Source organism: Bombyx mori, chromosome 2 (assembly GCF_030269925.1).
Source record: "Bombyx mori chromosome 2, ASM3026992v2".
In the NCBI taxonomy this organism is placed as follows: Eukaryota; Metazoa; Arthropoda; class Insecta; order Lepidoptera; family Bombycidae; genus Bombyx; species Bombyx mori.
The window spans coordinates 3,572,316-3,585,168 of record NC_085108.1 but is presented as its reverse complement, the minus strand read 5'-3'; the positions used below and the strand labels follow the sequence as shown (position 1 = coordinate 3,585,168).

Sequence of the window (12,853 nt, the reverse complement as noted above, 5' to 3'; positions counted from 1 at the left end):
TCGTTTAAGTTTCAATGGCAGTAATTGTAGTCGCACCGTCATACAATCCTCAAATAGTCAATAACTCATTAAGACTTTAATTACACGTATTATGTATCATTCTTGCTAAATCATCTGTTTATATTAGGAAAAACGATGATACAGCGCTATCAAAGCGTGCTTCTAAGCAAACTCGTTTGGTGACTGTCATGTTTTACCGACCAGTTTACTGGTGGTAGGACCTCTTGTGAGTCCGCACGGGTAGGTACCAATACCCTGCCTATTTCAGCCGTGAAGCAGTAATGCGTTTCGGCTCGAAGGGTGGGGCAGCCGTTGTAACTATACTGAGACCATAGAACTCACATCTCAAGGTGGGTGGCGTTTTTACGTTGTAAATGTCTATGGGTTAACACCAGGTGGGCTGTGAGCTTGTCCAGTCGTCTAAGCAATAAATAAAATTTTGATTCTTGACAGAAGGGTAAAAAACCGTTTATCGAGCCCGCTCGAGTAGGTACCACCGCCCTGTCTATTTCTGCCGCACAGCTGTAATGCGTTCCGGATTGAAGGGTAGGGCAACCGTTGTGCTAACGATTTACTAACTAACTAAAGTTGTGCTAACAACGACTTGAGATTTGGAACACATTGTTACGGCGGCGCTTATGTTGTTAATTGCGACGAAGGGCTCGACGAGTAAATTAACCCTTAAGACACAGCCCACTGAGTTTCTCGCCGGATCTTCTCAGTGGGTCGCGTTTCCGATCCGGTGGTAGATTCTGCGAAGCACGGCTCTTGCTAGGGTTCGTGTTAGCAATATCGCGAGCACACCTACTAGTTAAGGTTACGCTGAAATAGCCTATCAAGGCTATCGGATTAGGTATTAGGTCATCCACAGTGTGTTTCCAGAGATCTTTTTTGCCACGTACCATCCGGCTATGGAATGAGCTCCCCTCCACGGTGTTTCCCGAGCGCTATGACATGTCCTTCTTCAAACGAGGCTTGTGGAGAGTATTAAGCGGTAGGCAGCGGCTTGGTTCTGCCCCTGGCATTGCTGAAGTCCATGGGCGACGGTAACCACTCACCATCAGGTGGGCCGTATGCTCGTCTGCCTACAAGGGCAATAAAAATAAAAAAAAGGTACAAAAAAAAAGTTTATGCCAACCATTTAACACAGGCTAGGCCGTGAGCACCTTTACTAGATTTAACAATAAAAAAAAACAGTTCGTCATAATAATTTATTAACGGTTATATTAATCAACAAAATTAATATTTTTTTAATAACCAATCCAAAAGTTTTCGACGCCGTCGTCTGGTCAACTGCAAATAAAACTATTATAACGTAAAATACAACATAACAGAACGTCTTATCACCAACAAAGATCTAATTATCAATTAGTGAAACGAATCTATTTTAAAAGATATCTTTACTGCTACACCGAACCGGTTCTCACGTTCACATCGCCTTCCTCGTTCTCTTTTTTCCATTGAACGCGGTTCCGTTCGTCGGGGTCAAGCTTTGAGGTCTATGAGGTTTTTCATTTGTTTCCCAGCCCAAGCACATCGCTTTCAGGACATTCTCACAGGCTCGCTCACAGGACATTTGGTAGGCAGCGGCTTGGCTCTGCCCCTGGCTTTGCTGAAGTCCATGGGCGACAGTAACCACTCACCACCAGGTGGGCCGTATGTTGGTCTGCCTACAAGGGCAACAAAAAAATAAATCATAAAGGCTAATGAAAACAAAACTGATTTACCAAAATCATATTTTTTTACATGTACCCGTAATGTAACGCGCCCCGCGTTGTCTGAGGTCGTTGACCTAGGGTGACAGGCAACCCCTGAAAAAGGACTTCAGTTATTTTATATTGTCACAAACCGCATTAAGTGTCAGAAGTGCAGTACTGTGATGAAGTCGGAAAATGATAAAAAACGGATTACCAATTTCAACATAATAAAATGAGGAACACGTCAATCTAGTAGAACCCACAGATACAGCCCACTGAGTTTCTCGCCGGATCTTCTCAGCGGGTCGCGTTTCTGATGCGGCGGTAGATTCTGCGAAGCACGGCTCTTGCTAGGGCCAGTATTAGCAACACTCCCGGTTTGAGCCCCGTGAGCTTATCTACACGTCAAGGCGAAACTGAATTAGACTCTTTTTTTTTTATTGCTTAGATGGGTGGACAAGCTCACAGCCCACCTAGTGTTAAGTGGTTACTGGAGCCCATAGATATCCACAACGTAAATGCGCCACCCACCTTGAGATATAAGTTCTAAGGTCTCAAGTATAGTTACAACGGCTGTCCCACCCTTCAAACCGAAACGCATTACTGCTTCACGGCAGAAAATAGGCAGGGTGGTGGTACCCACCCGTGCGGACTCACAAGAGGTCCTACCACCAGTAATTGCGCAAATTAAAATTTTGCGGGTTTCATTTTTATTACACGATGTTATTCCTTCACCGTGGAAATCAATCGTGAACATTTGTTGAGTACGTATTTCATTAGAAAAATTGGTACCCGCCTGAGATTCGAACACCGTTGCATCGTTCAACACGAATGCACCGGACGTGTTATCCGTTAGGCCACGACGACTTCATAAGGCTATCAGCATAGGTAGGGAAAAAAAACCACTGCGTTCATCCACAGTACGCTTCCAAAGATCCTTTTTGCCACGTACCATGCGGCTATGGAATGAGCTCCCCTCCACAGTGTTTCCCGAGCGCTATGACATGTCCTTCTTCAAACGAGACTTGTGGAGAGTATTAAGAGGTAGGCAGCGGCTTGGTTCTGCCCCTGGCATTGCTCTTGCTAGTGCTAACGTTAGCCACATGAGCTCACCTACTAGTTCTGTGAATCTAATATAGCACATCGAGGTTACTAGGATAGTAAGGAAAATAATAATAATACTATTAATAACTATCTGTACCCGTCCGCTTCGCTGGGCATCTAAAATTAGTGGTGTTGGCGAAGAATGCTCCGCATACCGTGGACCGCCAAGGGAACAAACAAATCTGTCCTCGAGCAACTTCGTATAGAAACGAGACTGTCGACGATTTGCTACCAGAAGGTTCTTGGTTACTTTGGTCATATTGCTCGGCGGCCACCAGACCACCTTGAAAGATTGATTGTGGTGGGCAAGGTAGAAGGGAAAAGACCCGCCGGCCGGCCACCAAACCGTTGGTCGGATCAGATAACTGCACTCACTGGACTCTCTGTTGCGAACGCCCTGAGAGAACCCGAAAACCGAAGCAAATGGAAGCTGAGGGTACAAAGAGCCACGAAGGGCTTTCAAGGACACGACCTTCAGCAATGAAGTATTCGACTAAGAAGAAAGAAGAAGAAGAATTATTATTTCTCACCCCCACAAATATTCTCATCATTAACGCCCCTTAACCGGTGTAGGGAGTCCAACACTCATATAAATATTAGCCTATCCATTAAGTACATGCATATTCTACATGGATACCAAGTTTCAAATCAATCGGATGCACGGTTCAGTAGTTATAATGGAACATCCGTTAAACCACTTTAGATTTATATATTAGTATCATTATTAGTATAGATTAAAAAACTGAAATCGGTACTTACGTAAGGATTTCAATGTTTTTCTACATGATTACGTCATCACATCAAGCAAAAATATCGCTCTGATTATGCGCGTTATTTATCGTCGAGGGTCATCAAACGTCAAGATATGAATATATAATAAATTGTTATAAATTCATAATTGATATCTATATATTAATACGTGAAGCATAAACTTTGTATCCCTTTTTACGAAAATTGCGCGGACGGAGGAGTATGAAATTTTCAACACTTACAGAGAATATACAGAAGAAGTGCAAATATTTTTTTAAAATAATGCATAAAAGATACATTAAATGAATAAAGAAAGCATTACACACATTAAGATGTATTTGACACAGAGACGCATATTGTCAAACTTTTGTTAGTGCTTAAAGTCTGTGGGCAAATTGAGAATAAAAAAATATTGTGAAAAAATATTGTTTGTCTTTAATATTATTTGTCTATAGTGTTGTCTTCGCGAAATCTGTGATTATAGACGTAAAGTCTTTGACAATAGAACCACAATAATGCTCAAACTTATAATTTAAATTAATAAATATGGTCGAATTTCGACAGCTGGGCGAACACTAGTATGTAATAAGTCCTGTTTTCATTGTTTAATTCGGTGGGTCGTTGTTCCAATCCGGTGGTAGATTCGGCGAGGCACTGCTTTTGTTAGGGCTGATCGTCCCTTAGGTGGAGCCTTCGAGTTCAGCCACGTGGTGGCGAAAATAGCCCTCCGAGGGTACTGGCAGATAGGTAGTCAAAACAAAAATCGTTTGGATACTTATTATTTAAATGGTTCCGGACATTGTCCAAAACAGACATCATTAACTGTTTATATTACTCTGTTTAATGTGGGTGCCGTATATAAAAATGGATATACAAAGAATAAAAAAAATATCTAGTCTTACGAACTTTTCAAGAAATTTAATTGGCAGACTTAAACTTTCAAATTAATAATAATAATAATCATTTCATTTATTTCTCTCTTAAAGGTATAGTACAAATATAAATAGAAATTAACCTTATAATTTATTTTGTAAGTCTTTGAAAGAGCTGAAATCTGTACTAGGTTCAAAGACCTGTATTACTGATCTCCAGGCTCCCTCCTTGTTAAGATAGAATAGGTTAGGTTAAGTCGTGAACAGCTCAGGGGAGTCGTTTAGTGGGTGGGCCCTAAAATTCCTTGGGCCCGCGGACTGCTCTCAACACCTGCAGATCGTTGAGTCCCACATACCCCGCGCGCCTCCTAGGCGCGGGGACCTCGAAGGAGGTTCGGCCCCCGGCCTGAAAAAAAAAAAAGTCGTGTACAGATGCTGCGCGTTATGAGCACGTGTTGTGTGTTGAGAGATCATTAGGTGTTATCATTTAAGAAGGTCACTATGCGTGTGAGAGAGAGTGTGTGTGGGTGTGTGTGTGGGTGTGTTCATTACAAACTGATAATTATTTTCATTTTGAACTTCAAAATTAATTAAAATTTTAATACAGATTTTTAAAGTCGTCATGGCCTAAAGGATAACGCAGCAGATGCGTTTATGTCGTACATTGGTGCCAGTGTTCGAATCCTGTAGGCAGGTAACAAAAATTTTCTGATAAAATACGCGTTAAACAAAATATTCACGAATTACTTCGACGCGTAAGGAAAACGACATCATGACGTAATCAAAATCGAACCCGTAAAAAATGTATTTTGCGTAAAATTACTCGTGGTAGCGTCTCCTGAGCCAAAGTCTTTGACTTTACCTGTACTTCCTTCCCATATTAACCTCTCAGGTCATGGTTGAATGTTGCGAGGGCGTCATCCCGCAGGAAAAGGTGGACATGAGGGATCACTTTTCTCTTTCGGTACCAAGTTGTCACTACCGAGTCGAGAACTGGGTTTCTCGCCTGAATGCAACCTGGTCAACGAGGGACACCTAAGCAAATGGTCATGACACGTCTAAGCTGCTTTGCTGTTTCTACGGATGTTCCGTTATAACTCCTGAACCATGCATCCGATTGACTTGAAACTTGGTATCCATGTAGAAAATACATGCACTTAATGGATAGGCTAATATTTATGAGTATTGGACTGGGTTAATGATGAGAATCGTTGTGGGGACGCTAATGATCGAAAACGCTAAATTTACAATTTCAGTTTTTATCAACTTGTTATTGATTATTGTTATCATCATGTACATTAACTACTACTAGAGGTCCCGTAGTAGTCGAAATTCGACTATAATTAATTGGAATTGTAAGTTTGTACTTAGGTTATATATAATCTTACTCTATGGTTTGTACACTATTATGATTGTATTTTATACTTCTATAATCACAAATTTCGCCAAGACTACACTATAAAAAATATTAACAAAGACAAATAATATTTAATCTATTCTCAATTTGACAACAGACGTCAAGAACAAAAGCTTGACAATAAATAGTATGCATGCGTGTGTGCGTCAAATACATGGTACGTAGTGTGTGTAATGTTTTCTTTATCGATTTAAAGTATCTTATAAGCATTATTTAAAAAAAATATTAGCGTTGTGCACTTCTTCTCTATATTCTCTATAAGTGTGGAAAATTTCATACTCCTCCGTCCGCGCAATTTTCGTAAAAAGGGATACAAAGTTTTTGCTTCACGTATTAATATATAGATTATTGTTAATTTTAATTAATTAAACTATTAAATTATAACAACATTTTTCTGTATTATTAAAATTTTGTTTTTTTCTTACCTAAACAATTTTTTACCAAATGTCAATTGACTGATTTAAAAAGATAATATTAATAACATGTTTTTAATTAGTTCCAATTATTTGTTATGGTCATAGATCAATTTTCCAGCCAGATTGGTGCGGATTTGGTCGGACCATCGCATTGGATTGCGGCCACGATGTCTATCTATACAGCTTTGTTATTTCAAGAAATGAAAAATTACAGTAAATTGGGGGGAATAGGGACTAGACGTAGAATAGGGACAAATCTTTATTTTGTTGTAACCGAAAATTACTTTTATTTAGTGCTTAAGAATATTAAATAGTTTAATTTAGTCATCAAAGTTTTGTATTTTAACTCATTAAGGATATTAAGAGTTGATTAGCTAAAGTTAAGTACTTACCTAACAACTAAATAGTGCCAGTCCTATCGAAAAGCTCTATTGTCTCCATACGTAACCTTACCTCAAAACCAAGGTGAATCGGGGAACCATTTTAATCTCTAGTTTATTGGTATTACCCTAAGAAAAACCATTGAAAATTTGTGTAATCTGTAATGTCAACGTTGCAATAATCTTGATTATACAACCAAAAAAAAAAACTAAAATGCATTTATTAGTAATTAATTTCTGAGTAAACTATTTTTAATTAATATAATTCCGTAACTATATAATAAAGCTGCATGTTCAGTTTGTGCATTAGATTATTATCATCATCCACTTTCATTATTATCGTAGAATTGGAATCGTGGCGCATAAAATAAAATCATTCACTTTTGTTCTTCTTTTTTAAAATATTAAATAACCGATACCTTTATACGCCTTACTCATTCGTCAATCGTCTTCGGCATCTAGTTTTGTCATTCTCTTTTCTCTTTCTTACCGTTATCTCTTTTTCTTTTTTTTCCTACCTGTGCTTGCCTTGAGAGGCTATTTCAGCTTCGCCTTAACGTGTGAGCTCACGGGTCTCAAAACGGAAGTAACGCTGGCCCTAACAAGGGCAGTGCTTCGCAGAATCTACCATCGGATCGGGAACGCGACGCACTGAGATGATCCGACAAGAAACTTAGCAGGCTGTGTCTGTGAGTTAATTTTCTCGTCAAGCTGTTTTCCCTCACTCACATCTTAACACACTATTCCAGACTATTTTCATACGTTCCGTTATTACCAATCCTACATTACTGTACTTGTTTTTGGATTCCGCATTCAACGAGCTAATTTATCGCAATCATGATTTTAATGTTTAACGGTAGCTAACATAGAACAGGAGATATTTGAGATGGATATCTGAATCGCGCTAGTTACATTTTCAACATAAGTTTTATTTATAACTTCATATACTAGAAAGTATAAAGGCGGACTTAATGCCATAGGCATTCTCTAACAAATAATTTTCATAGATACAAGAAAAACGTTACTAGATCGGGTCAAAATCTCTTCGTCGAGAACCCAAATTAATTTAGATTTTGTTTTCTTCCGATTTACCTAATTGGAACCAGTAAGATAATCGTGAAACTTAATGCTACTGAGTTGTTTTTTATTCCTTAGATCGGTGGACGACCTCACAGCCCATCTGGTGTTAAGTGGTTACTGGAGCCTGTAGACATCTACAACGTAAACGCGCCACTCACCTTGAGATATGGGTTCTTAGGTCTCAGTATAGTTAGAACGGCTGCCCTACTCTTCAAACCGAAACGCATTGCTGCTTCACGGCAGAAATAGGCGGGGTGGTGGTACCTACCCGCGCAGTATATTTCCAATAAACTCAACCGTGATTTTTGTTTGATGACGTAAGGATTTTCCGTCATCGCGAAGACATACATACATACCCCTTTATCGTTAATTATAATTGCATTTCAGATATTTTACTATAAGTATTGGACGGTGTGATGAATATGCGACGGAAGGATGGCTTAGTGGATTGAATTCCCACAGGACCTCAGCACGTAGTTGAGAGGATTCGAACTGAAAAATTAAAAAAAAAATCTTAACATATTTTTCATTTAGAATCGAAGCCTTGAAAACCTAATTTATTAATTTTTTATTGCTTAGATGGGTGGACGAGCTCACAGCCCACCTGGTGTTAAGTGGTTACTGGAGCCCATGAGACATCTACAGCGTAAATGCGCCACCCACCTTGAGATATAAGTTCTAAGGTCTCAGTATAGTTACATCGGCTGCCCCGCCCTTCAAATCGAAACGCATTATTGCTACACGGCAGAAATACCCGTGCGGCCTCACAAGAGGTTCTACCACCAGCGTGATGACTAAGCTACGGAAGGATGGCTTAGTGGATTGAATTCCCTTAGGATCTCAGCGGGTGGTTGAGGGTTCGAAACGAAAACAAAAAAAAAATCCTAACATGTTTTTCATTTAGAATCGAAGCCTTGAAAACCTAATTAAAATTGATAAGGGCCAATTAAAACACTTTCACACACACACACACGCCTCGCCAGTCAAATCGTCCGCACCCGAAAGAAATCGCAGCGCCGAATTAACGCACCAAACTTTGTTATTTAGAACGAAATAAAAAAAAAATATATCTTTAAATAAAAGATAAGTATCGATGAGAGATAATGATCTGTATTTGAAGTTCAACAGGAAAATATATTGAGAACTATAACTACGCAGACATTTTTCAAGTTTGTGGTGTCCTCTGGCTTCAGGCGGCTCGGTTAGTGACGAGCGGAAGCGATTCGGTGACGGCTGTCTGGTGTAGTGGTAAGTGACATGGTCACTACACAAGGTGGTCGCGGGTTCGAATCCCGCCAAGGGAAGATATTTTGTATGAATAATATAAAATGTCTTTTCCAGTGTTATGGATGTATATTAAATATGTGTATGTGTATAATAAAAATCTTACATTTATTTCCGTTATCTGGTGTACCTGTAACACAAGTTCTTTACGAACTTACCACGGGACCAGTTAACGTGGCGTGGTTGTCAGTAAATATTCATTATTATTTATTTATTTATTATTCTCGTTATTTTAGCAAACTTTGTTATTTTATTTTAGTTTTTCGCACGTAGAAAACTTCAAGCGATAGTATTTTCTCGTTGATCGTGAGAATAAATTAATTAATGTGCTATTTAGATGTGGTGTAATCAGAAGAAATCCAAATTTAATATTCCATTCTAAAAAAAAATCTATTAAGACGTGTTCTTTGATTGAAAAACTCTATAAAGGTCATTCAAAATTCGGTTTTTTTTAAATTCGATTATTTATTTTTATACATGATATATTCGGTAGTATTATTATACATTATTAACTTATGGGCCTTATTCTTAGCTCTCAAAGTTAGCAGGCTGAAGTGGCAATGGGCCGGTCACATCTGTCGAGCCAGCGACGCCAGGTGGGAGAGGAAAGTCCTCGAATGGAGGCCACGGATGGGTACCAGGAGCGTGGGGCATCTTCCGACCAAGTGGACCGACGGCTTAGTGCGCACGGCGGGAAGTCGTTGGATGCGGAAGGCGGAGGACCGTATTATGTGGAAGGCATTGGCGAAGGCCTATGTCCAGCAGTGGGCAAATAAAGGCTGATGATGATGATGATGAAGATTATACATTCGGTTATTTTACTAATTAGGTCGTGATTTAAATTGGTTTGCGGTTCTAGTCGCTGCTGAGAATTAGATAAGACATTGGTTCCTCGCCTAACTTAGCTAATTAGGACAGCTAAAAGTGCATGTCATTATGGTATTAGGGTACTGGCTATGAAATCCTGCAGGAAGAGAAGGGATGGGATATCTGATTGAAAAATGACTGAGGTGAATCTTAGTCAATGAAAAACCAGTGTCTTATAAATATTTAATGATCTGTAAACATTCTTTTGCGTTTGGTAGCCAGACACTAGAAAATAGTAATAATAAAAATGTAGTCGGAATGATACCATGACCGAAAATCCTGTATAGCTATAGGTAGCAGCCTAATTGTGTCACCAACATTGCCTAAAATGATTACTTCAAAATACTCAACATTAAAAAAAAGCATAGAACTATCCGTTTTTAAAAAGACTTAAGATATTTGGCTGGAAAGATTTCATTACACAAGCTCATCGGAGTCCCGAGCAAAGTAGTGGTAGCTACCATTTTGGGCTCACAACGCCCAAATCAGTTGTTACGCGAATTATTTTATTTAGTATCATCGTTACGTTGTGAAGAAAAAAACTTCAGAGGTGTCAAGGGACACCCGGATGGAACGAAGTTCCTTTCGATTAATTAGTGAAGGAATTGTAATTTTTTTTTAAGTTATAATAATAAATTACGGCATTATGAAGAAAAAAAAAACAATACTATGAACTAAATTACTATTGTTGAAACGCTATCTCGAGAAACTGTACTCATTACGCGGACCAATCGGATACGAGCAATGTCACGCGATAAGCGCCTACACGTTGATTGGTCGGAATGACGGATCTAAAAAGTGTCGTGACAACTTTTCGTAAGAATTTTTTCCGTCTAGCCCCCTTTCACAACGCGCGATAAGGAACTTCGTTCCAATAAATCTAAGCCCGCTCCTCGCTCATTCGTCCGCTGTCGCTTATGTAACGTGTCAGCCTCCCGAAACAAATCGAGCGACTGGTAAATAGATCGGCGTGTACAACCAACCCCCTATATAAGCTTGGCTTCGGTTCTCGCTGCAACAGTTCCGTGCCACCCTTCCTCCAGTGAATCGTTGACGGAGCAGCCCCTAAAATTAATTGGTGAATTTAAAAAAAAAAATATCGGTGAGTAATATATAAATTTCCTGGTGTCATCACGTAACCTTGACCTAAAATGCGTTGTTTTAGTTTGGATTTTTTATTTTGTAATTGTCGCGTATGTTAGATTTAGTCGAAAAAAGAAAACGCCACATTATCAATCTTTATATATTTATTTATTTTTTTTGTATATATGTATTATATAGTGTCAATTAAAAACAGAATTAAAACGTTTTGAAGAAAGAATTGCGTGAAGCAATTTTAGATTAATCGTAATTTTAGGAATTAGTTTTCTTATTGTTATATTCTTTAATTCGATAATAATTTAATAACTAACAAAGGACAAACCAATCAAATAATGAAAATATTTATTCAAAAGCTATACCATTTATTACGAGTGCTCTAAATTTAAAATGAGTTATGGTGAATTAAAAAATAACCCCAAACTTTATTATTAACTAAATAAAATTATTCTGAGATTTACTTTTAAAGTCTACTTATTAAGGTTTCTTTCATTTTAATTAAACGGATAATTCTAATTTAATTCTGTTTAATAAAAATTAAAGAAAATCGTATGCGCTATCCTGCTGGATAAACGCGATGGTTCCCGAGCGCTATGACATATCCTTCTTCAAACGAGGCTTGCGGAGAGTACTTAACGGTAGGCAGCGGCTTGGCTCTGCCCCTGCCATTGCTGAAGTCCATGGGCGACGGTAACCACTCAACATCAGGTGGGCCGTATGCTCGTCTGCCTACACGGGCAATAAAAAAAATACGCATTTAGATTGTAACAAACAATTTTATTGCAAATTGCGCGCCTTTTATTGCAAACCTAACTAAATTACAAACATACAAACATACATACAAGTGAAGCTAATATAAAGCGTGTAAAATTTTTCCTATCCTGGAAATTATACCAAATAGGTACATATAACAAGTATTCCAGGGTCAAAAGTAGCTGAAACCCGGGCAAATTTTGAACTGCATAGATGAATCTGCAAAGACCTGCATAGTTTTTATTTTCATTGCTTAGATGGGTGGACGAGCTCACAGCCCACCTGGTGTTAAGTGGTTACTGGAGCCCATAGACACCTACGACGTAAAAGCGCCACCCACCTTGAGATATAAGTTCTCAGTATAGTTACAACGGCTGCCCCACCCTTCAAACCGAAACGCATTACTGCTTCACGGCAGAAATAGCCTTAGCGGTGGGACTTAATGGCGCGGACTCACAAGATGTCCTACCACCAGTAAATAAAAATTAAGAATAAAACAAGCATAAAAATATTAAGATATGGAGCGGCTTGGCCATGTCACAGATGTGTGGCAATGGCAATTAAAAATAATACTGTTACTAAATATTTTCTTGATTCTTATTGGCACGACGGGCAAGAGAACTTCTTGCAACTATGCAACTAAAATCTATAGTAATATTATAAAGCTGAAGAGTTTATTTGTTTCAACGCGTTATTAGAATAAGAAGTGATAGAATGTAAAAATATATAGATTTAGTAAATTTTGTGTTAGAATTAATATAAAAATAATTTAAATTTTCGTATGCCTAAACAGGCGCAATATATGAAACTATGTCCTATATCCACAATATCTTGTAAACTATATTTCTGGCGAATAAAGATTTTCTTCTTCTTCTTCTTCAATCTCAGGAACTACAGGTCCGATTTGAAAAATTCTTTCAGTGTCAGATAGCTCATTTATTGAAAAAGGCTATAGACTATAGGCTAACATCACGCTAAAATCAATAAGACCAATAGGACCAAGCGGAGCACCAATAAAGAATGTTTAAAAATCGGTGTATTATTCCCTTTTGAGAGCTTATGCTATAGGTATGTAGATATACGCCAAAGTAACTATTCCACGCGGACGGAGTCGCGGGCAAAAGCTAGTTCCATT

At 38.5% G+C, this 12,853-nt stretch overlaps 1 protein-coding gene across 6 annotated transcripts in view; it reads left to right on the top strand.

Annotated features, from left to right (window-relative positions):
* Positions 1-10,845: 10,845 nt before the first annotated feature.
* LOC101745115 (histidine decarboxylase) overlaps positions 10,846-12,853 on the top strand; it is a 42,055-nt gene continuing 40,047 nt past the window's right edge. For 3 of the 6 annotated variants that reach the window (XM_062672839.1, XM_012696433.4, XM_012696432.4), the window contains exon 1: positions 10,846-10,969. The gene's annotated coding sequence lies outside the window, so the exon portion shown is untranslated. The remainder of the gene's footprint in view (positions 10,970-12,853) is intronic. The other 3 variants (XM_062672841.1, XM_021352637.3, XM_062672842.1) reach the window with 2 other exon arrangements.